Here is a 21,676-nt window from a genome sequence, read left to right as displayed (position 1 = left end):
TAGAGACAAGAAGCCAATCGACTGAAGACGGAACTACAAGAGTCATACCAGGTTTCGAAGTAACAGCATCCTCCATCTCCTGATCTTCAGCTCTGACCGAGGTATCAGAAGTAGCAGCACTGCAGTTCCAGAAGTCAGTCGATTAGCTCATGAGTCGACCAAGAATAAGTTCATGTGGAACAGACAAACTCAAGCTACACCATTACCCTGAGATAGTGGGGATCACCATCTTCATCTTCGGCAAGACCTTCGCCGACTTCGACGGCGCCACTCGAGATTGCTTCGGAGCTTTCTCAGTCGGCACCGGAGAAGTAGTCCGAGGGCGCTTGGACGACTGCGTGACGGTTGCGACCCCCTTACCACGCTCGGCCGCGGGATCATGGACAAGCTTCGAGCGTCTTTCCGAGCGAGGAGGTACAACTTCCTCCTCCTCCTCCTCCTCTTCCTCCTCACCAGAGTCATCACCCTCATCATCGTCGTCAGCATCCGAATCCCACTCCTCCGGGCTTTCGCCCCCACTTCCTTCCTCCTCCTCAGTCGGCGTTTGCGCTCCATTGGGCATCGAGTATAACTCAGTGGTGGCCTGTCAGACAACAAAACAAAACAAAGGTCAATCGACCAATTCGCAGCGAAGCAGAATGAATAAAGCAAGATTACAATTGGAGATAAGTGGTCATACCGTGTCCGGTGTGTAGGTACAGTCGAGTGGTGGGATCCTCCTAGCCCCTCGAGGGTTGTCCTTATTCCCTGTGATTGCGGTCACCCACCTCTCCAGTGTGGCGTCGTCGACCGCTTCTGGATGGACCCGAGTGGTGTCTTCGGTACCACAGTACAGCCACATCGGGTGGCCTCGGTACTGAAGCGGTTGGATGCGCCGTCTAAGGAAGACCTCCAGAAGATCCATACCCGTCACTCCGTCCCTAACGAGTTGGACTACGCGCTCCATCAACATTTTTACCTGAGCTTTCTCCTCAGGAAGCACCTTCAGAGAAGAGGGTTTGTCCACTCGGTCCATGGAGAACGGAGGGAGACCAGTCGACTGCCCCGGCGTCGACTCGTCTTGGCAGTAGAACCAAGTCGACTGCCACCCTCTGACCGACTCAGGAAGGGTCATGGCCGGGAAAGTACTCTTATTCCTCATCTGAATCCCAAGACCTCCGCACATCTGGATAACCTTAGTTCTCTCATCATCCGGACTCGCCTTTTTCACCGTCTGTGAGCGACAGGTGAATATGTGCTTGAAGAGACCCCAGTGTGGTCGACAACCCAGGAAGTTCTCGCACATGGACACGAAAGCAGCAAGATAGGCAATGGAATTGGGAGTGAAATGGTGGAGTTGCACCCCAAAGAAGTTCAGAAACCCTCGGAAGAAAACACTCGGCGGCAGAGAGAATCCACGGTCTACATGAGTGGCTAGGAGAACGCACTCACCCTCCTGCGGCTGCGGTTGACACTCGGTCCCCAGAAGCCTTGCTGACCCGTGGGGGATCAGACCCTCGTTGGACAGGTCATTGAGATCCGTCTCGGTGATGGTCGAGCAGATCCAATCCCCTTGGACCCAACCTTTTGGCAGGCGGGACCTTGGCGAAGATCCGCCCTGACTAGATGCTCTCCCCTTCGCTTTCCCCGCCCCCGTCGCCTTCTTCGCGCGCTCCAAGGTCGCCGTCTTCTCCTTTACCATTGTCGCCGGCGAAGCACGCGAGGAGTGGATAGGCGGAGGCAAGAGCAGGCAAAGAGGGCAGAGAGGAGAATGAGAAGGCACTGTTCAAAAACCCTCGCCCGGTGCTTTATATAAGGACGCTTCCGAGTGGCTGACAAGTAGGCCCGGGCGGTCCTGTCACATCCCGAAACAGTCGCGCACGCATGATACATGGCGAAAAAGGCAGCGCGGAAATCGAGGCGCCCACGCCTTATCCCATCCGAGTACCGCGGTCCGCCCCGCTTCGCGCGCTTCCCAAAATTCGGATCCCACAAAATCCGCTAATGGCAGATCAATCTGTCAGATGATAGATTTCCTGTGATCCGTCGCTCGGAAGTTCACTAAGTTCAAAAGTTCACTCGACAGAAGAAAGGAATGGATCAAGGCGACTGAAAGAAAGGTTAATGCCAACGCCAAAAAAGAAAAATCGCTGATCCAGGATACGACATAATCAGAGCACGGGAAATAGGTCGGAGAAAATTATCAACTCCTTCCTCACTCGAACCTCGATCCATTCGGGGGCTAATGATGAAGTCATGTACCTAGGGTAGGGTCATGGACCTATCTAGGATACCCTACCCAAGGACATCCTTAGAAGAAGCTACCTTCCAGTCGACCAAGAGGGACTTCACTCGACGAACTCAAGGACACTCGCCGATGAAGATAGCCACTCGACCATGAAGTTAACCACTCGACGGCCAGGAGACCTAAAGTCACTCAGCACACAACGGTCTGTCATTAAGTAACTTTAATAGTCTTCATGGCACTTTATAAGGGCGTTACCGGTAACCCCCTGTCTTAATGTACTTTAAACCCTGCATAACTGAGGGCCGGAGGGGTCTGGCGAACTCTATATAAGCCACCCCCCTCCTCAGTGTAAAGGGTTCGCACCCCTGTAACTCATATACACATAAACCAGTCGACCGCCTCCGGGCTCCGAGACGTAGGGCTGTTACTTCCTCCGAGAAGGGCCTGAACTCGTAAAACACTCGTGTGTACAACTACTCCATAGCTAGGATCTTGCCTCTCCATACCTACCCCCCATTCTACTGTCATACTTAGAACCACGACAAAGGGTTTTCGACAAGTTCGAGGAGTTGACTACGATGAGACATTCTAACCCATAGTGATGCTTAAGTCTGTCCGAATCATGTTAGCAATTGCCGCATTTTATGATTATGAAATCTGGCAAATGGATGTCAAAACTGCATTCCTTAATGGATTTCTTAAAGAAGAGTTGTATATGATGCAACCAGAAGGTTTTGTCGATCCTAAAGGTGCTAACAAAGTGTGCAAGCTCCAGCGATCCATTTATGGACTGGTGCAAGCATCTCGGAGTTGGAACATACGCTTTGATGAGGTGATCAAAGCATATGGTTTTATACAGACTTTTGGAGAAGCCTGTATTTACAAGAAAGTGAGTGGGAGCTCTTGATACGTCTCCAATGTATCTATAATTTCTGATTGTTCCATGCTATTATATTACCCGTTTTGGATGTTTATGGGCTTTACTCTACACTTTTATATCATTTTTGGGACTAACCTACTAACCGGAGGCCCAGCCCGAATTGCTATTTTTTTGCCTTTTTTAGTGTTTCGAAGAAAAGGAATATCAAACGGAGTCCAAACGGAATGAAGCCTTCGGGAGCGATCTTTTTGGAACAAATGCAATCCAGGAGACTTGGAGTGGACATCAAGCAGCAAACGAGGCGGCCACGAGGGTGCTCGGCGTGCCCTAAGGGGGTGGGTGCGCCCCCACCCTCGTGGGCCCCTCGTGGCTCAACCGACATACTTCTTGCTCCTATATATATCCACGTACCCTAAAAACATCCAGGAGCACCACGAAAACCTAATTCCACCGCCGCAACCTTCTGTATTCGCGAGATCCCATCTTGGAGCCTTCGTCGTCGCTCCACCGACGGGGGAATCGACCACGGAGGGCCTCTACATCATCTCCAAGGCCTCTCCAATGAGTTGTGAGTAGTTTACCACATACCTTCGGGTCCATAGATATTAGCACTACAGGAATCAGCTACTTTGCCATCTATCACGGCAGACGGCAAAGGCAGGAACGGTGGACAACAAAGATCTTTGCCGTCTGCCGCGGACGGCAAAAGGCTCCGGCAAAGTAAGGATCGACAAAGAGATACTTTGTTGTCTGCTTTCTGTGGCTGATGGCAAAGGGGCCTTTGCCATTAGCAGCTGACGGCAAAGAAAGCAGACGGCAATAATTACGCTGTTAGTCCATTAGGTGGCTAACGGCAGCCTTTGCCGTCCGCCGCTGACGGCAAAATTTGTCCGGCCTTTGCCGTCCGCTAAATGACGTCAGCTGGACATCAATACACAGCAGGCCTTTGCCATTCGCAGCTGTAGGCAAAGTTGTTTACTCTTTGCCATCAGCAGACGGCAAAGTGGCTATACAGCCCCTGGTTCTTCTGTTTTTTGTTATATCAATTCATTTTCATAGAAATTCAAACACACACACACACACACACACACACATATGTATGTATGTATATGACCAATATAGCATATCCAACATATATTACCAATAGTCATGAACACATATATATCCAACACATATCCAACACATGTTATCAATAGTAGCAAGTTTCATCCATACATATACATAGTTTCATCAATATTACACAGTTTCATCCATAGGTAGCAAGTTTTACAAAGTCAAAACAAAAACTAAAGACAAGCACTCCATCAAACCAAGCTTCCGTGATCTGAAGCAAATCTGCAAAATGGGAAAGAATTAAGTTAGAAGAAGAAGACTATAAGAAAAAGACTATTATGATGCAACTAAAATGTGAAGATTATTATGATGCAACTTATATCTGTAAAATAGGTCATCATCCTTGTGCTAAAAAAGAATAATGCTCCCAGAAGAATGGATGGAAAAGAGAATGTACCAGCAACTAAAGGTGTCGCTGTCGTGCGCGCATCCTCAGACTTGGGAACTCTGGTCGTTTGTGGAGAAGGTGAAGGCGCTGGCGTGAAGTCTGCACTAGCATTCAAGATAGGCATGCACGCAGTAAGGACTCAAGGTGCTCGATGCACTAAGTCCTCCATGGTCACAACACTTCAGGAAACACGACGCCTGCTAGTTAGTCCATTCGACTTATGCAACAACACCTTATTATCCTGCAAATATGAATCTGGTTCCGAAACCTTGTTCTTCCGAGCATATACTACAGGTTTTTGCAGGAATTAATGAGTAACTACACAAACACATCTCATGTGAGATGCTAACTAGAAGTAATTTCTTTTATCTCTCCAAAACAGAATCAACTACACAGTCAGCAATGCAGTTTCATATTCAGCACAAAATTAGAGAAAATGTTCAGTTAATATCAAGTGCAGCACTGAGTCTCAACAAGAGCGAGAGAAGTGCAGCCAGAAGTTTCATTTTAAAACACACAAGGGGCCCTTTTTCTACATCTCAATGACTTGATGGATTCTTCTAAATTGCTGCAGATAACTATTAATGGTGTGAGGCTACATTGTTAGTATACACATGCACACAAGATCATCAGATTCAGTTTCAGTTTTACATGATTACAGTACTATACCCTAGGTGCTACATACCAGATGTATATGTCCAAGTTTGCATATAGATTAAAAACAGCAGGTGAATAATATTGGTTTGGATGCATGTTAATGATGTCAACAACCAACGTATCATCTATTGGCTAGTACAATAGACATACTAATAGTAACTAGCTCGGTATATCACATGTTTAATAGTTACAACTTACTTGAGCTACATATCTGGCATGCATGTTAATCTTTGTAGTGTGCTTTTATTTATTTTCTCAATAATGACGCATCGCTAACCAATACCTTCAGACACTAGCTAGAAAATCATACTTATGTATAGAACCCTGATAGACCATCCTCAAACCAACAATGTACTTTACTAACTACCAAGTAAATTTCAAATTCACAACACAACCATGGCAATGGGGTACAGGTGATGATGGAGATCATCTCAAGTGCATACATATGTTGGACGGATGCTCAGCTAAATAGCATGGTAATCATCCTGGTGTGCTTTGCTTTTATTTTTTTTGTCTAATAATATAGTGGTAGCCACTATATGTAGTAACTGAATTTCAAATCCAAAACACGGCAATGGCAATCAGCAATCGTAAACAGGTCATGACAGAGCTCACCTCGAGCGCATCGACAGTGAGCAGCAGGACAATGATCTTCTCGGAGAACCTCTGGCACTCCTCGTGGTCATGCGAGAGGCGGCGCCTGTAGGAGAGGTTGTAGAAGAGGGACCTGAGCTCCTTGAGCTTGGCCTTGGCGACGGCGAGATCACGCAGGCAGCGGAGCACCTGGGAGCGGTGGGCGAGGTGCGCCTTGTAGTTCATCTGGATGACCAGCGCAGCATCCTATGGCGATAGCTCCTTGGCCTTCCCCTTGCCGTTCCCCATAGCAAAGGCCTGCATCATCAGAACAGAAGGGAAACAAATGTCAGGCGGTCAGTACATTGCTAGGAGGCAGGATTCTCAAGCTGATACTATCATTTAGAATTCAGAGCAGAGCAGTCTATCTATAGCCAGTACTAGCACAGATCTAGAGTGTGGACACTAGCATCCTCTAAAATTCCAACCTTTTTCTTAAATCTAGCGAGAGGTACCCATGGATCTATCTTAAATCTACTGGAAATCCCACATTTCGTTCAGATCGGGCCACAAAAATCTCATATTTTGTTTTCTCCATCGTAACCAATCGTGGCCAGTACCTTGCGGATGGCGTCGCAGCCGGCGGTGTTGTCCTCGGGGATCTCCTCGATCTGGACGCACGTCCTGGCCGGCTTCTTCTTCTGCTTGTCATCCTCCTTGATCTTCATCCCCCACCACCCCCCACCCCCGCAAGGAAGAGCAGAGGAAGTGTGTTCCGCGTCGCTGGAGTTTACCCACCGCGCGCGTCTGCCCTGCAGCCATCGGGTGCAGGAGCACCATCCACGAGGCGGAACCACCCGTGGGACTTGCGGTGGGCGTCGAAGAGGGCAGAGCACAGTCGCCGCTGCCGCGCTGGAGTTGGTGGGGACGCCACCCTCGAAACCCTAGCCATGGGAAGGGGTCGGGGGTGAGCTCCCAGGGCCGCGAGAGGTGGATCTGGCCGGAAGGAAGGGAAGAGCGGAGGCAGGGGAGCTCAGATCTGTGCTGCGCGCCGGCGAGGCCCGCCGGAACACGCCGGAATCGAGCGGCATAGGTGGCGGCGGCGACGGTTTCGGGGGGAGGGAGAGACGAGCAAGAGAGAGAGAGTGGGAGAGGCATGCGGTGGTTTCTGTCTTGTTCTTCATTTTCTTTTTTTCCTCATTTTCTTTAGATGTATGGGTGTGGGATGGAGAGGTGAGGGCCGTTAGATAACAAAATTCTTTGCCGTCTTCCCTCCTTTGCCGTCTGCTTTGTTGCTCTTTGCCGTCTGCTAGCAGACGACAAAGAGGGGGCCGTTAGGTTTTCCTAAGCAGCTCGTTAGTGGGGCCCACCTCTCTCTTTGCCGTCCACCAGCTGACGGCAAAGAATCTTTGCCGTCCGCTAGCAGACGGCAAAGAAATGGCTGATGGCAAAGACCTTCTTTGCCATCAGCCAGTTCTTTGCCGTCCATTTTCTGTAAGCAGACGGCAAAGCCCTTCTTTGCCGTCAGCCAGCGGACGGCAAAGAATTGGCAGACGACAAATAAGCCAATTCCAGTAGTGTAGCTAGATGGCTTCTTCTCTCTCTTTGAATCTCAATACAAAGTTCCCCTCGATCTTCTTGGAGATCTATTCGATGTAACTCTTTTTGTGGTGTGTTTGTCGAGATCCGATGATTTGTGGGTTTATGATCAAGTTTATCTATGAGAAATATTTGAATATCCTCTGAATTCTTTTATGTATGATTGTTTATCTTTGCAAGTCTCTTCGAATTATCAGTTTGGTTTGGCCTACTAGATTGATCTTTCTTGCAATGGGAGAAGGGCTTAGATTTGGGTTCAATCTTGCGGTGTCCTTTCCCAGTGACAGCAGGGGCAGCAAGGCACGTATTGTATTGTTGCCATCGAGGATAAAAAGATGGGGTTTATGTCATATTGCATGAGTTTATCCCTCTACATCATGTCATCTTTCTTAATGCGTTACTCTATTCTTCATGAACTTAATACTCTAGATGCAGGCAGGAGTTGGTCGATGTGTGGAGTAATAGTAGTAGATGCAGAATCGTTTTGATCTACTTGTCACGGACCTGATGCCTATATACATATCATGCCTAGATATTCTCATAACTATGCACTTTTCTATCAATTGCTCGACAGTAATTTGTTCACCCACCGTAATACTTATGCTATCTTGAGAGAAGCCACTAGTGAAACCTATGCCCCCCGGGTCTATCTTTTATCATATAAGTTTCCCATCTACTTTTATTTGCATCTTTTACTTTCCAATCTATATCATAAAAATACCAAAAATATTTATCTTATCTTATTATCTCTATCAGATCTCACTTTCGCAAGTTACCGTGAAGGGATTGACAACCCCTTTATCGCGTTGGTTGCAAGGTTCTTGTTTGTTTGTGTAGGTGCGTGGGACTTTTGAGGAGCCTCCTTCTGGATTGATAACTTGGTTCTCAAAAACTGACGGAAATAATTACGCTACTTTGCTGCATCACCCTTTCCTCTTCAAGGTAAAACCAACGCAGTGCTCAAGAGGTAGCAGCTCTATAGCATATCTAATATTATATGTGGATGACATATTGTTGATTAGAAATGATGTAGAATTTCTGAATAGCATAAAAGGATACTTGAATAAGAGTTTTTCAATGAAATACCTCGGTGAAGCTGCTTATATATTGGGCATCAAGATCTATAGAGATAGATCAAGACGCTTGATAGGACTTTCACAAAGCACATACCTTGATAAAGTTTTGAAGAAGTTCAAAATGGATTAGTCAAAGGAAGGGTTCTTGCCTGTGTTACAAGGTGTGAAGTTGAGTCAGACTCAATGCCCGACCACTGTAGAAGATAGAGAGAAAACAAAAGTCATTTCCTATGCTTCAGCCACAGGTTCTATCATGTATGCTATGCTGTGTACCAGACCTGATGTGTGCCTTGCTATAAGTTTAGCATAGAGGTATCAAAGTAATCCAGGAGTGGATCACTGGACAACAGTCAAGAACATCCTAAAGTACCTGAAAAGGACTAGGGATATGTTTCTCGTTTATGGAGGTGACAAAGAGCTTGTCGTAAGTGGTTACGTCGATGCTAGCTTTGACACTGATGCGCATGACTCTAAGTCACAACCTGGATATGTATTTTTATTGAATGGTGGAGCTGTCAGTTGGTGCAGTTCCAAGCAGAGCGTCGTGGCGGGATCTACGTGTGAAGCGGAGTACATAGCTGCTTCAGAAGCAGCAAATGAAGGAGTCTGGATGAAAGAGTTCATAACTGATCTAGGTGTAATACCTAGTGCATCGGGTCCAATGAAAATCTTTTGTGACAATATTAGAGCAATTGCCTTGGCGAAGGAATCCAGATTTCACAAAAAATACCAAACACATCAAGAGACGCTTCAACTCCATCCAAGATTTGGTCAAGGAGGGAGACATAGAGATTTGCAAAATACATACATATCTGAATGTTGCAGACCCATTGACTAAGCCTCTTCCATGAGCAAAACATGATCAACACCAAGACTCCATGGGTGTTAGATTCATTACAATGTAATCTAGATTGTTGACTCTAGTGCAAGTGGGAGACTAAAGGAAATATGCTCTAGAGGCAATAATAAAGTTGTTATTTTATATTTCCTTATTCATGATAAATGTTTATTCTAGAATTATATTAACCGGAAACTTGATACATGTGTGAATACATAGACAAAACTACGTGTCCCTAGTATGCCTCTACTAGACTAGCTCGTTGATCAAAGATGGTTAAGTTTCCTAGCCATGGACATGAGTTGTCATTTGATAAACGGTATCACATCATTAGTGGAATGATGTGATGGACAAGACCCATCCGTTAGCTTAACATAATGATCGTTCAGTTTTATTGCTACTGCTTTCTTCGTGTCAAATATATATTCCTCTGACTATGAGATTATGCAACTGTGGACACCGGAGGAATGCCTTATGTGCTATTAAACATCACAACATAACTGGGTGATTATAAAGATTCTCTACAGGTATCTCTAAAGGTGTTTGTTGGGTTGGCATAGATCGAGATTAGGATTTGTCACTCCGAGTATCGGAGAGGTATCTCTGGGACCTCTCGGTAATACACATCATATGAAGCCTTGCAAGCAATGTGACTAATGAGTTAGTTACGGGATGATGCACTACGAAACGAGTAAAGAGACTTGCCGGTAACGAGATTGAACTAGGTATGAGGATACCGATGATCGAATCTTGGGCAAGTAACATACCGATGACAAAGGGAATAACGTTTGTTGACATTGCGGTTCGACCGATAAAGATGTTCGTAGAATATGTGGGAACCAATATGAGCATCCATGTTCCGCTATTGGTTATTGACCGTAGAGGTGTCTCGATCATGTCTACATAATTCTTGAACCTATAGGGTCCGCACGCTTAATGTTCGATGATGATATGTATTATATGAGTAATGTGTTTTGGTGACCGAAGGTAGTTCGGAGTCTCGGATGAGATCACAGACATGACGAGGAGTCTCTAAATGGTCGAGAGGTAAAGATTGATATACTGGAAGGTTATGTACAGACACCGGAATGGTTCCGAAGAGGTTCAGGGATTTTTCGGAGTACCGGGAGGTTACCGGAACACCCCGGGAAAGTTAATGGGCCTCATGGGCCATAGGGGAGAGGAGGAGGCAGGCCACGGGAGGTGGCGCCCCCTCCCAAGGGAGTCCGGATTGGACTAGGGGAGGGCGCGCGGCCCCCTTTCCTTCTCCGTCTTCCCCTCTTTCCCCTTTCCCCCTCTCCATTGGAAGGAAGGGGGAGCCGACTAGGACTAGGAGTCCTAGTGGGACCCCCCCCCCCCCACTTGACGCGCCCCTAGGGCCGGCCAGCCTTCCCCTCCTCCTTTATATACGGGGGTAGGGGGGCACCCCAAGACACAACAATTTCTAGCCGTGTGTGGTGCCCCCATCCACCGTTTACTCATCCGGTCATATTGTCACGGTGCTTAGGCGAAGCCCTGCGCGGATGACGTCGCCAACACCGTCATCACGCCGTCGTGCTGACGGAACTCATCGACTCCTTCGTGCCTCTACTGGATTAAGAGTTTGAGGGACGTCATCGAGCTGAACGTGTGTAGAACTCGGAGGTGCCGTACGTTCGGTACTTGATCGGTTGATTCGAGAAGACGCTCGACTACATAACCCGCGTTAAGTTAACGCTTCCGCTTTCGGTCTACGAGGGTACGTGGACACACTCTCCCCCTCTCGTTGCTATGCATCTCCTAGATAGATCTTGCGTGAGCGTAGGAATTTTTTTTAAATGCATGTGACGTTTCCCAACACATTTCATAATTAAATTCACCCAAATCTCTTTAAAACCCAATTTCAGCATAATTTCATTTAGGAAACACCACTTCACTCGGTCATATGCTTTGTGCATATCTAATTTGATGGCACACAAACCCTCTTTACCTGCCCTTTTATTTTTTATTATATGGAAACATTCATATGCCATCAAGATATTGTCTGTAATCAATCTTCCAGGCACAAAGGCACTCTGAGTTGGGCTAATAATATCTGATAGGATTATCTTTAGATGAGCAACAATCATTTTTGAAATAACCTTATACACCACATTTCACAAGCTGATTGGTCTAAATTGGGTTACATTTTCAGGAGAGTTAATCTTTGGGATCATTACAATTGCAATATCATTCCACCCACTTGGTATAGAACATGTATTTACCGCTTGAAGAACCTCTTCGGTCAGGTCATCTCCCAACATAGACCAAAATCTTTTGTAAAAAATAGCATGGAGGCCGTCAGGACCTGGCGCTTTTAAATCACGAATATCAAATAGGGTCTTTCGAACCTCCTCGGCCGTATAGGGGGCAAGAAGGGCATTATTCATTTCATCGGTCACTTTTCGTTGGACAAGAGATAGAACCTCTTAGTTAGGATGGGAAACTTCTGATGTAAAAAGGTTTGAGAAATACGCCATAGTGTGATTCTTGATCTTTGTACCATGCACCCAAACACCATTATCATCAAGCAATTTTTTAATCTGATTTCTTTTCTTTCTGGCTGTTGCCGCATTGTGAAAAAGAAGGAGGTGTTACGATCCCCATGCAATAGCCAGTTAGCGCGACCATGTTGTAGCCACTAAATTTCCTATTGTTCCAACAGATTTTCAATGAGGACAAGAATCTCCTTTTGTCGCGCTTGAGACTCCGCACACATAGGTCCCCTCCGCAACCTTTCTAGTTCTTGTTTTAGTTTGTTAATTCTTTTTTCGGTCCCTTTAGAATATCACGATCCCAAATATGCAGACCCGCCATCACCGCCCGTGTACGCTCAGGGAGAGACGGCCCAATACCCATCATCTTTGCTTTATTCCATGCTGTACGTAAAATTTCTACAACTGTCTCTTCTTTGAGCCATTGAGCTTCAAAATGTTTTGCTCGACCCCTTGGGCGATTAAACATATACACATTAAAGTAATCTGTATCTAGGATGATGGGTCGATGATCAGAGTGTACGTGTCCTTCATTTATGATCGCAGCCCGAGGAAATTTTATTCGCACAGTCCACATTGCAAACTGCATGGTCAAGTCTCTCCCTAATTTCGCCTCTCCTCCAAGTGAAGAGATCACCAATACATCCCATATCCTCTAGATCGCACTCTTGCAAACAATTAGAAAAATCTCTCATCATAGCTTTAGGTCTGGCGTTAGCGCCCTCGTTTTCAGAAGAAAGTAAAATTTCATTAAAATCGCCCAAGACTACCCAGGGGTGTTTGCCCTTATAATGTAAGTTTCGAATATGCCCGTAGGTCTCCCATACCAAGCTGTTTGTGTCTTCCACTCTCACATTGATGTACATCAGATCTAAATCCAAACACTGAATTTTAACCTCCTTCCAAAGCAAGATTAGACCCCCTTTTCTTCCATCTCCTAGTCACACTAACTTTTGATCCATGTCCAGTCTTTTCCTCAAACACTCTGCCGGATAGCTTTGAGGGCGTGTCTTCAACAAGAACATCACCTTTGGGTTGCATGCTCGCTGAGCATCCACCAAAGCTTGAACTGTCACGGTGTCCCAAGCCCACGGCAGTTCCATGCCATTAATTTCATTACGCCCGATGGTCCTTCGCCATGGAGGCAATGTGAGCAGGGCTAGCAAAAACTCCGCAAACTCTGATGCAGAACAAACTGATCTATTCAAGGCGGCCATGCAGGAAAACTGATCGTACTACGACGACCCAACTCGGCCACGAACTCGTAGTGGAGAGAGAGAACCAGCAATGACGCCTCAAGGCATCGACGTGGGACAGCAAAACGCCAACCCCCGCGCCGCTGCCTCCTTATTTACGTAAATAAAACGCTTATTTTTAATATATCAGTTGATGGTGAGTTTTTGGAGGAGGATGGAATGGTGCCGGTGGGAATGATTCTTCGTAGACATGATGGCTCAGTTATCTTCTCAGTGTATCACTATTTGTTCAATTGCAGCAACGCATTGAAGACAAAGATTCATACGTTGAGTTGATGATTCGTATGGCAGTTGCTCGTCAACATATAGAGCTACCGCTCATGGTCCAATAGGATTTCGTCTATTGCCATATCTTCTCTATCCAGTTCTAGCTTAGATCTTCGGTTTACGGTCATTTAGTAGCAGTGATTAAGTCCCTTATGATCGATAGAGTGTTTATTTTTCCAAAAGTTACATAGATCTCAGAATAATGTTGCAGATTGCCTGATAAGGTATAGTCGCTCTGAGCGAGCTACAGCTGGTTGGCTCGGTAGAGGACCCCATGTATTGAGAATTTCTTGCTGAAGGATTGTAACTCTATCCTATTGGAATCAACTCTCCTCTGTTCCATATTATAGGAGTGTTTTTGACACGACCGAGGGTGTGCTATTGATCTCGCAAAAAAGAAAGGCCGATCTTCAACAAAAAAGTGCTTAGAGAGGTGCTTAGAGAAGTGAAAATAAATCATAGCTGTCTCGTAGTTGGCGAAAATATACCTTCTAACTAAACGAACGTCATCGAAAAGTCTAATTTTTTTTAAAAAAAATACAAGCACCAGTACCAAATTGCTCAGTTCGCCCCTTTTAGGCCTTCTATCATCGTGTGCATGGACGGAAATAAGTTTTCCCGCTGTCTGATCGGGGATGTCACCTCCTCTTGTTCCTGCTCCCCAGCAGAAGCGTGACGTAGAAGAGGATGCGGAAGAGGAACCCCCAGGCGAGGGTGGCCCAGAGGCAGCCCCACTTGCCCAGCTGGTCCACGGCCTGCTTCGCCAGTATGTCCGTCCCCGTGGTGATGCAGGAGCTGCTGTTGAAGTCGATCCGCATGGACTTGCTCATCGCGTTGAGCACCGTCACCTGGGTCGCCACCGGCAGCTTCCCCATGGGCGTCCCGTCGAACATCTGCACCCCTCGCATGAAGCACTTGCCGGGGTCGGCGCCGAACTCGTTCTGCATCACCGCCTCGTACGGGTACTTGATCAGCGACAGGTAGTGGAACCATATCCAGTAGCCCGGGATGCGGTCGCGCGTCACGAAGAAGCCGCTGAAGAGCAGGAAGTAGGCCAGCACCGCCACCACCACCGTGTACCCGATGATCACGTGCGGCACCACGCCGGAGAGGAACGTCACGAAGCCGCTCCCCGCCCAGAAGGAGGCCAGCACGATGAGCGCGAAGAAGACGAACCCCTCGGCGCCCCCCGCGAGCCCCACCGCGAAGAAGGTGATGGCCGTGAAGGCGAGCGAGAGGACCACCAGCGGCGGGAAGGCCACGATGGCGTTGGACAACGTGTAGGAGGACCGCCGGTACGCGTTGTGCGCCGTCTCCCGGAGGAAGATGTACCGCTCGATGAGGAACACCGGGAGCGCGTCCGCGCTAGTGTAGAACATGGTGGACATGGCGATGGCGAAGAAGCCGAACCGCTCGTTCACGCCCTTGGGCGTGTTGTCCAGCCGCCAGAAGATGGTGGCCAGGATGAAGCCCGTCACCACCACCGCGCCGAACCGGATCACGAACAGCTCTGGCGTACGCCATGTGTTGGTGAACGCCCGCCGCGTCAGCACCCACACTTCCACCCACCAAGGTACGTCGCCACCTCGGCTGTCGCCGCCGTCTCCGGGCTGCTGGCGCTGGTACCGGACACCAGCTTGCCGCGGGCGATGCTCAGACTGATGGCCTCCTTAAGGGACAGCGACGGCTTGCCGAGAGGGCTCGTGCTTGCCGCCGAGACGGCACGGGACAGCGGCTTCACTTGCCATGACTTGTTGAACTGCACGAGGTCGTTGGTCCCGGCCTGGGTGCCCTCGAGCTCGCGTATGTGATCCAGCGCGAATTCGGCCGGGTTCTCGCCGTCGGGGATCGGGTGGCCAAACTCCGAGAAGAAGGGAGGTAGGGCAGCCGGTGGGCCGTAGTACACCGTCTTGCCGCAGGAGAGGAACAGGAGACGGTCAAGGAGGCCGAGGATGCGGTAGCTCGGCTGGTGGATGGACATGATCACGACGCTGCCGCTCTGCGCGATGCCCTGCAGCACCTTCACCACCATGAAGGCACTGGTGGAGTCGAGCCCGGACGTGGGCTCGTCGAGGAACAGAATGATGGGGTCGTGGATGATGTCGATGCCGATGGACACGCGCCGGCGCTCCCCGCCGGACACGCCGCGCCGCCCCTCGTCGCCGATGATGGTGTTGGCCGCGGTGCGCAGGCCGAGCTGGTCGATGAGCGCCTGGACGCGGCTCCTCTTTTTGGAACTGGAGAGCGAGCGCGGGAGCCGAAACTCGGCCGAGTACATGAGGGTCTCGGCAACAGTGAGCATCGGGTACAGCAGGTCGTCCTGCATGACGTACGCCGAGATGACCCTAAGCAGGCGGCTGTCGAGAGCGTCGCCGTTGAGCGTGACGGCGCCACGGAGGCTCTCGCGCTGGATCCGGTTGGCCAGCGCGTCGATGAGCGTGCTCTTGCCGGCGCCGCTCGCGCCCAGCACCGCCATGATCTCCTCCTCCCGCGCCTCCCCGGAGATGCCGTCGAGCAGGGTGCTTCTCGTCGTCGCGTCGGTCGCCTGGACGTCACGGCTCCGGTTGAATGATCGCGTCGGCCGCTTGACGCTGTACGTAAGGTCGTCGAAGGCCAGCAGGAAGTGGACGGCCGGGCGGCAGATCAAGTCATCAACTGTGGTACTGCCATCATCGTTGTCGTCGGCCGTTGGCTGCACGTCCACGACGACGTGCCCGGAGGGTCGACTTCGCTGGTGGCCGTAGACACTGATCCGCCTGAACGGAGCGAGAGAAGCTGGTCGAGGGTGGTCACGCCGGAGTTGTCACCGGAGCGCGGCAGGGTATCGGGGTGCGGCGCGGCCCCGGCGCCTACCTCCATCGTTCGCTGAATACTGTCACGACTCATGATAGACTCTCAAGTGCACCATGCAAAGAGCTTCCATCGTGTCTGTGCTTGTTTGTTGGTGCGTGTATATATGAACGCCGTCACGTACGCGTGATACGCCATTCCAAGTCTGCAATGCAATGCAACAACCTAAAAAAATGTGCGGTGAATAGTCCTGCTAACGACCTTACTGTATAGTAGCTTATCGGGACACATAAAAATTGGAGAAGCAAGGACGCTTTGAACAAGCATGCATCCGTGGCCAGTGCCGAGGCATTTTACCGAGGGAAGTGATGGATTCAGCTTGCCTGCTCCTTTCCCATGCTCCCATCCGTGCTTCCATTTTATCCTACGGCTGTTTTTTTTTCTTTTCTCTTTCTAATTTAATCATCTCCCCTCTAATTTTAAGAGCATGGGACCGGACCTTATTTTGTTCCAATCAAAACAAGCAACGTACGCGGGAGTACGGATGGGCACACGCTCAAGGAGAAGGCAAGTCTCTTCCGGAAGTGATGGCCACCCGATCGTTTTCTATGAGCATCATGCTATAAGCAGTCGGTCTCTTGACCATTTTTTCTCTTGGACGGTGTACTTGCAAATTAAGCTTTGTCATAACCGAATTGGCATGGAAAATTCCGCATTGACATTTTGGTTTTTTCATTGCGAATCATTGACATTTTGGTTCACCAAGGGATGTAATCATCCACTTTTTTCTTGAGGGAACATGTAATTATCCACTTAATCTCTATTATTAAAGTAGAGTTGGTGATTGTATGTCTGTTAGTGAACCCTTTCCCATGTCCTACAAATGACGTGTAAATTATGGTTAGAGAGAAGGGGAAGATAAAATGACCATAGTTGCATAGAAACAAGAACAAACATGGTATTGAAGAAATGATGTCAGTTGGAATTTGTGCATAGTGGTTACTTTAAAAAAAAACACATGTAACCTTATTCATATTCCTAACAATTACTGGTACACTGATTTGGACCTAAAATTCAAAAAACACATAGTAACTCCTATGACTAAGAATTAAAATGAAATCTCTTCAAAAACAACTGCTTCGTGGTATCCATCTCTGCTCGAAGAAATATTCCAAAGACTTGGATAAAGAGGCTGCAAATTGGACTGTAGTAACAATGTTGTAACTCTTTCACCCGCACGAACATTACCAATAATGATTTTTGAAAGCACCTTGAGTCGCCCGTCCAAAAAGATGGTAAGCCTTGATTCGATGAACGTACTTGGGTCGTGGAAGATGGCCTAGAAGTGCAGGTCGTCGAATCACTATATCTTCACCATGGTGTCGATGAAAAATTTCACCTTCACAAAGAATCACACCAACAAAAAAAGCTTGACACAGCAACATAAACTCATCAGATCCGAATAATCAGATTTTGCGAGGACAGAAAACCCTCTAACCTCATGGCACCGCCAAAAAACAAATGAAAATTTATTGTCACAGAACTATGACGATCACTAGACGTTGACGAAGAACATAAAGATCTTGAAGCTCCAAGGTCCTCCCACCTCTCAGCGCCAAGATGAAAGCCGGAGGCGAGGGACCTAAATTTTTTAGATCGCGGTGGTGACGGCGGCACAAGAAAACCCTTGTACATGGGTAAACCCTAGATGGGTATGTCGTGCGCCACCGTCTCTGGGCTCCGGTTTGGCCTATTCAAAAACAATTACTCATGAGCCCAATAGACCACCTTAGGCTATATATCTATTTGTAAGAACAAAACATTTGTATTTACACCGATATATATATCTTTACTCTTTATCTTCATCTTTACCTACTAATAAAGCGGCTATCGCTTCTGGTCGTCCGTCATTAAAATTATCCTTCAAGTTGGTTAAAATTACCCACCAATGCCACCCATAAGTGTAAAAAGGATTCGACCAAAAATCGACGCCTCCTACGTTGTTTTATAGAGGCGCAATGTGTAGAGGTAACTAAACGATGAGCAGTAGAGTGGTTGGCCGATCGCTCTTTTAGCGGTGAGACCAGGGTTCGATCCCCAACTTCCACAATTTTTATCTTTCTTTTCTCACGCTTGTCCTACTCATGTATCTGTTCATGGGCCGGCCCATGTGCGGGGCTTCACTCCTCTGTTTTTTCATTTTATTTTTTTGTTTTTTCTTTTCTTATTATGTTTTCTTTCTTCTTTCTTCTTTAAATTAATTCCGGATTTTAATATTCTAAAAGTCGTGAGTGTTCAAAAAATAAGTTTGAAAAAAAATCATAAAATATATGTGAATTCAAAAATGTTTAGAAAATCATAACAAGTTTGCAGATTCAAAAAATGTGGTGGTTTTGCAAAATTGTTCGCAAAATTATAGAAAAGAATCACAATTTGTAAAAAATGGTTGGGAAATAAAATCATGTTCATGATTTTGAAAAACTGATCGTGTATTCAAAACATATTTGGGAACCTGAAAAAAAATATCCATGAAATTTTAGAAAATGTTCACAATAATAATAATAAATATTTGTTTTTTTATTTTGTTCCCCAAATTTAAAAAAGTTCATCGATTCAAAAAACATTTGTTGAGTCAAAAAATGTTAATGAATACGAAACCGGTTCATACATTCAATTTTTTTTAAACAAAACTAATGTTCATGATTTTTTTGAGAAAAACAAAAATTTCAAAAAAAAATGTGTGTCGATTCGAAAAACTGTTCACTAATTCAAAAGTATTTTTTGTCTAGGATTTGATTAGTTTTCAGAAAGTTTTTATATGTCTTGGTGTTGGGAGTAGTTTGTGGTCAATGAGATTTGTTTTTAAGGTTTTATATATATATATATATATATATATATATATATAGAACAAATGTTTCCTACAAGCAGTGGTAGTTACCACCACTTGTGTTTTGTATGTTGTATGTAGTATCTCTCGAAACCGAAAGTATGTATGTGTAGTATGTAGTATATAACAATGATTAGGTAGTATATATACTAATTTTTAGGTAGTATGTATTATTTTTTTGAGTATGCTCTTTTTTACATACAAATACGTATGTATTTCATAAATATAACAAAAATTATGGGCTCATATACAATTTTTTCATGTAAATTGCTTTGAAATAGCTTAGATATAGTATATGAACATATTTAAAATAATAAAATAGTATATATAGTACCATATGGTAGTATATGAGACATGTGGGGTAACTACCACCGGGTGGTAGGATGGATTTTCCATATGGTAGTATATGAGATAAATTTTTCCAACTACCGGGTGTAGTTACTCCCATTTTTGTTTCATACGTTCTAGGTAGTATCTATCATATCGGAGAGTATGTACGCATAGTATGTAGTATATAAGATTGTTTAGGTAGTATATATACTATTTTTTTGGTAGCATATACCATATTTTGTGCATACTTTATTTCAAAAATACAATAAAATTATGAGCTCACTTGCAATTTTTCCATATAACTCACTTTGAAGTATCTTAGATATAGTATATGAACATAATAAAAATAATAAAGTAGAGTATATACTATCACATGGTAGTATATAAGAAATGGGTGTAGCTACACCCGGTAGTAGGATGCATTTTCCCTATATATATATATATTAGCAGAATAATTATTCAGCACACCACTTCCGCACTGCACGCTGAATGCAAGTGCACGTCATTCTTTGAACCAAGTGTGCTGCAGCATTCACACGAGTGAACTTTTCGTCGGAAAAAACTGCACGCGTTCTTTTTTCGGTATTGTTTTCGCTCTAATTGTTTAACCGTTTATCGGAATGAGGCGTGTAATATACCGTTAAAAAGCTATGGATTAGGCGCAACTTCGATATGTTGAACACTTTTCGAGATTCCACACGGTTTAAGAGCAGTTTTGAAAATGGTGCGGCGTATGATGAGTGGTAGCGAGCGTTTTTTTCGTGTTTTTTCCTAATTCATTTGTCGGAATGAAGCAAATGATACGCCGTTTGATAGATATCATCGAGGCGCATCTTTTCCATATATAAATCTTTCTCTAATTCGTTACGGTTTAAGAGCACTTTCAAATTTACTAGATCGCGGAATTCTGTTTTTCAAGTTTTTAAAAATTTTCGGTACTGTTTTCGCTCCCGTTTTTAAACCGTTTGTCGAAACGGGGCGTGTGATACGCTGTTGGAAGGCTACGAACGAAGCGCAACTTTCATATGTTGAAATATTTTTGAGATTCCTTACGGTTTTAAGTTAATTTTAAAAATCGTGCGGCGGACAACGTGTGGCAGCGGCCGTTTTTCGTGAAATTTTTGCAAACCACACTTCTTTAGACTAAAACCCGCATTTTATCAGATGGACAAGTGCACTGCATAATTTCTTTTTTGTGGGACGTAAACTTTTCCAAACGAGGTGGAGCGCACTTCATGTCAAGCGTTGGTGAACTGTAATAATATGAAAAGTGAACCTCGAGACTACTGTAAAAAAGTGAACCTCGAGACTACTGTAAACGTGCCGCAACACTACAGAAAGTGAACCACATGAGTTTTTGTTCTTCTTTTTTGTTAGGTTTGTTAAAAAGAGTGGACCCGAGATGAGGGCTGAGTGTAGTCCACTAAACTGAAAGTGGACTTTTTCGACACGAACAAGTGAGCTGCAAGAAATTTTACCCACACCAAGAAGTGCACTCTCGATCAAAAGTGTGCACTGCACCGAATAAAAGTGAACCTCTCAGTGGGACATAAGTGAACCTCTCGGTACAAAAAAATTATGCACATGTCGAACGTATGTTGAGGGGGAACCGTAGTCGATGCCAAAGTGGACTGCGAAACAACACTAGCGAGCTGCACATGACCAAAGTTGGTATTTATTTTTTAGAAGAGAATCACATACACATACAACAAGAATACCCCACAAAGATATAGGTCAAAAATATGCTTGACAAAATGAATGCCATCCTAGCAGAAACGAACTTCTGATAGGCACATACAGGATCACTAGCGAACTCCGCACGAGATACAAACGAGCGACGGCTACACTGCAACATAACGAACACATATTTTTTGAAAGTAAAAGCTTACTAAACTTCAAACAAAACAAAATCTGAAACACACACAAACATGCCGCTGGACTACTCCATTGTTGGGTAGTTTTTTGGATTTGACCGAGCTTCATGTGTGCACATCCCGCACTGCGTAACCACTGAAAATGCACCGCCGAGCGACCAAAGCTGCACATAGAGCAAAGAACGCGGCCAATGAACAGAATACAAAAATAGCATCGTCGCCCAATGAACCGCACTGCAACATCAACGCCCCGGTCTGCATCTCACGATTGGAGAGGAAGAAGAACTAGGGCCAGGGATTTGCGTCGCGGTCGGAGAGGAAGAAGAACGAGGTGGGATGTAGCAGGATGGGAGGGAGGAGGTAGAGGGATGGGGAGGGGAGAGTCACCGGCGACCCGCAAGCTCGCCG

General features: G+C 46.1%; 1 long non-coding RNA gene and 1 pseudogene across 1 annotated transcript; both read right to left on the bottom strand.

Annotated features, from left to right (window-relative positions):
* Positions 1-4,326: 4,326 nt before the first annotated feature.
* LOC123092529 (uncharacterized) lies at positions 4,327-7,059 on the bottom strand. Its single transcript, XR_006444714.1, has 3 exons — positions 6,459-7,059; positions 4,618-6,156; positions 4,327-4,442 (listed from the first exon to the last, which is right to left on the bottom strand). It is a non-coding gene; the product is annotated as an uncharacterized lncRNA (long non-coding RNA).
* A 6,737-nt stretch (positions 7,060-13,796) lies between these two features.
* LOC123094936 (ABC transporter G family member 5-like) lies at positions 13,797-15,902 on the bottom strand (annotated as a pseudogene).
* Between the last annotated feature and the right edge of the window lie 5,774 nt (positions 15,903-21,676).

The sequence above is a fragment of the Triticum aestivum genome, chromosome 4B, assembly GCF_018294505.1.
Source record: "Triticum aestivum cultivar Chinese Spring chromosome 4B, IWGSC CS RefSeq v2.1, whole genome shotgun sequence".
Lineage (NCBI taxonomy): Eukaryota > Viridiplantae > Streptophyta > Magnoliopsida > Poales > Poaceae > Triticum > Triticum aestivum.
The sequence above is the reverse complement of the archived record's forward strand: the minus strand, read 5'-3'. Positions and strand labels throughout refer to the sequence as shown.